The 4,326-nt window shown below is 34.8% G+C and overlaps 1 non-coding gene across 1 annotated transcript; it reads right to left on the reverse strand.

The window, feature by feature from the left end:
- Positions 1 to 2,050: 2,050 nt before the first annotated feature.
- Trnav-cac lies at positions 2,051 to 2,123 on the reverse strand. The gene has a single exon. It is a non-coding gene; the product is annotated as a tRNA-Val (tRNA).
- Between the last annotated feature and the right edge of the window lie 2,203 nt (positions 2,124 to 4,326).

Genomic DNA, 4,326 nt, shown 5'->3' on the forward strand with positions numbered 1-4,326 from the left:
ACCCCCCCGTAACTCGTCAACCACCGCCACCCCTCGTTTCTTAGGCACAAAGGAAATTTGAAAATCTTAAAATTGCAGCAACGACGCAGGTGGTGCTCGGGAATTTATAGATGAGGGGAGGTGAGCGGGCCTCCACTAACAACTTAAACGCCAAGAGAAGAAAAACCGATATTACCTAAGAGGCTTCCTGCTTTTCGGGGCCTTCCTTCCCTTTAAGCGCTCGAAAGTTATTATTGTCTTTGACCATAAAGACGAGATGCGAGATGCTAAGTGATGTTATAAAGAAGAAAAAATAAATGCCACGCACCCCCCTTCCCACTTCACCAATGAATATTCGCTCCGCAAAAGCCGAAGCCAACTAATTTGTTCAAACTTAACCGTAATTTTTATAAATTATTCAAATAAGTAAAATATGGTGAAAGAAATCTTCTTAGTTCCAGAAGAAGTAACAACTTTTCTTGAAAATTTAATAATATTACTTGGTGATAATATATAAAAACAAAAGCAATTTCCCTTTTATGAATACTTTAAAAAAATGTTAAATTGATTAATTTCACATTTTAGATAGTAAATCTAATTATAATACAAATAACAACAAAATTCTCAATTTAATTTTGTTGTTTAAACTAAATTAACTTTGATCATAATTCAATGTTATTTTAAGTTAAAAACATTTTCATATTTTGTATATTTGTATCAATCCTGATTTCTGCGCTTTTTTTGTTGGTTTTAGTTTCTAACATTACAGAAAAACATGAATCGTATGAAAATAATCATCTTTTTCAAAGTTTCAAATATGTTTACTATATTTTTCGATAAAATTCAGTGAAAATTAACTTTTCATAGTATTTTAGTACAAATATTATTAAAATATTTTAATATTAATTTTTATATAAAACTGAAGTATTAATGTGTAATTTGAAAGATTTTCTAATTATTTCTTAAAAGTTATATTGATTTCAGTGTTTTACTGCAGATAAAAAAAAGACTTTGTGTGAACGAAAGGAAAAGTCCAATGAATTTGGAGAAAGAAAAATAAAATGAGAGAAAACCGGAAACACTTCCGGTTTAGGTATTGTTTGGGCCTTGTTTCAGTTTTGTTCTGTTCCACGGCGGAGAAATCTATTGCGAATGTATGAAGTAGGGTACGTGCGAAGTCCACACACGAGTGGCCTTTGTAACAACTAAAGGACCAAAAGGACTAAAGAGAAGGATGAGAAGGTGGAAGAGGATGAGGCGGTTGGGGGTGGCTGAATGAGCGGAGACCACCAACAGAAAAGAGGGAGGTGGGTTGGTGGGATGGATGGAAGGACAACACACTGACTAGAATATTCGATCAAATCAACAGCGAAACAGACCCGACATGAATTTCCATTCAGTCGCTTGCGATTTCAACGTGACGCACAGAAACGAAATAAATATATAAAAAAAAATACGGAAGGTTCGCTTGTTCGATTCACTTTCTTTTAACTATTAAATGCTTTTATATACTAGCCTTCAGATGATGATTTCAGTTAGTTTAAAGTTGAACATTTCACTAATTTATTGTAAAATAATTATATATAACAATTCGTGAGAACTATTAAATTAATGTTGGTCTAATAAAAAATAAATTTAAAACGGTTCTAACTTTAAATGAAGAATTATTAGTAGAAATTATGAATTTGTTGGTTTTGCTTTAATTAAATAACAATACTAATTACTTGTCGGCTAAATTTTAGTGAATTAAGAATACTAAAATCTTTATTTCAATGAAATCTTAATTCCTTTTAATTGAATGAATAATGTGTATTTAATTTGTATTGATTTGAATTTGGTTTCAGAAAATATGTTAAATTTATTTGAAACAAATAATTATCACTAATTCTAAAGATATATTGATATTTAGCAAATTAATATTGTGCTATTTCTTCCTATTTTTTACAATAAACAAAGTTTTTTTTAACAAAGTTATTTGGGTGGCATTTACAGAAAATTATATTAATTCAAGAACCTGTTGATAACTTATAAATATTAAGAATATATATGTTATTACTTTGTGGTAAAAGAATGTTTCCGCCCGGGATCGAACCGGGGACCTTGTGCGTGTGAAGCACACGTGATAACCACTACACTACGGAAACTGTTATAAGTTAAGTTGTTGCGTAGCAACGCAATTGGGCGGTGAATTTGAATTCGTTCAAAGCGAAGATAATAAATAAAGGAAGATTCGATGAAACAAATAAGAATGGGAAAAGCATCAACACGGAGGAAAAACTGTGTGCTTAGGTTTCAGGCAAACAGAAAGAATGGAATAAAGCGAGGACAGGAATTTATGCAAAGTGAATTTGTGCGTAGAGGGTTGTGGGAAGGGGTGGCGGTGGTGGAGGCGGTCGTCCGATCGATTCCAATTCTCTCGTAGGTGGATTTCGAATTTGGGTTGTGAGAGTGTGTGTGTGTGGCCAGTGAATTATTAATTAAGAGACGTCAGATGCACGGAGGCGCCCCCAACAGGCATAAATCTTAATTTCGAGGTGGCATGTATATGCATAAGGCTACAAAACCGACGAACGGACCGACCGCCCCCCGTGTCGCCCATCGGAACCACCGCACGACCGCCTCCGCCGCCTCCAACTACTACGACGACGATAGGACCAGCACCACCCTCTCCTTTCTCCTCCTCATCTACACAGCACCTTTTGCATAGTGAGCTCTGGTCGCACGAGGCTGTTTAGTATGTGAACCGTGTAAGATGCCCAAGGCGCACATTTGCCAGAGTATTACTGGAACCCGTCGCCTCCGCCCCGCCGAACCGCCCCTCGCCACCGCTGCACACACACATACAGGCATAGAGAGAGAGAGAGAGTCAGCCGCCCCTTCGGGCCCTTTCTCATCTAGCCGATAATGGATACATTGTATCATCTGGAAGACCTCTCATATTATTATTACAACCGCCTTCAACCATCCAAGCGCGGAACTGAAGAAAAAAGCCCTAACCTAATACCAGAAGCTCCTTGCGGACACTCAAGAAGCCCTAATGAAATATAACACCTCCATAGAACGAATACACCCTGTATAATTAATTAACACGATATAAACGGTTAGAGTAACAGATTCCCCGAGGCTCCATTCTTTGTTTTACGTTCACAACAATTTTAAATATTTAATTTAAATAACTAAAAATAAAATTATATATAATCACAAAATAACCATAAATAGTGTTTAGACCAGCGTTTCTCAACTTTTTAAATTGCTAACAGGTTTTCATCAGTTGGTGTCATTATGCGACCTACAAAAATTCAACAGTGATCTTTAATGAAGATGAAGAAAGAAAAAAATAATGCGACCCAATTTTGGATCTTTAAAATTTCATATTAATTATCAAATAAATGTTGAATTTTTAAACTTTTAACATAGAAAATTAAAGATCTTTATATAGAACCAATTTAATAATTTTTCATATCACAATGTGTATAAATTTAATTAAGATATTAAATTTTGTAAAAAATGATTGAAGTAAAAACAATTTAATAAAAACAGTAGATTTCCTACAATACGATTTTATTTAATTTCTATTAATTTATTAAATACGATTACGAAACGGTGAATTGTTATTGTGTTTTAGTGGCAATAATTTCTATCTAAATCGAGATCAAATTTTTGAACGAATTGTCGATCTGGTGTTGTAAGACTGTACATCCAACCTTCCCCCCTTATCGAGACTTGCTTCCTCCATTAAGATTCCAATCTATAATTGCTAATAATTATTTTCGTTCACTTCTCCTTCTCTGATCCACATATTATTTCTTTGGCTGCAAAATAATGATTCGTCCGAAAGAACGAACAGCAGTTCTGTTGTCGGACGCAAAAGAGATTCCTCTGTAGAGGATTGTAATAGTTTCCGGTGTTTTCTTTGCTTCATTTCTTTTGTGCCCCGGTGAAGGGATGCGTGAAAATGAGAGAGAGATAGATAAGAATCGCAAGAGCTGGCAGAGGAAAGTAGTAATAATAATAATGGTCAGGGTACGGCACTCTTTCTTAATCGCTTCCTAAGTCTTTACCTGCCCTTTAATTGGCTCTCTCTTTCTTTCTCAAAGATCATTAGGTCAGGAATTCGTCGGATTTATGTTTGAGCTGTTCCACATAAATCGTCCATCAATTAAAAAATAAGTTAAAGAACTTTATAATTAAATCTAAACGCATGTTCCATCAAATTTCGCAATTAATTAAAATTTCAATCGGTAGATGGCGGAATTCGAATAATAAAAAAAAGGAGTGAATAGCCATTTGTTTCGGCGAACAAAAACCGCTCTCACCTGTCACGTGTATATTCTTCGTCCATCCGCA

The sequence above is a fragment of the Nicrophorus vespilloides genome, unplaced genomic scaffold (genome assembly GCF_001412225.1).
Source record: "Nicrophorus vespilloides isolate i.1.1-1 unplaced genomic scaffold, Nicve_v1.0, whole genome shotgun sequence".
Classification (NCBI taxonomy): Eukaryota; Metazoa; Arthropoda; class Insecta; order Coleoptera; family Silphidae; genus Nicrophorus; species Nicrophorus vespilloides.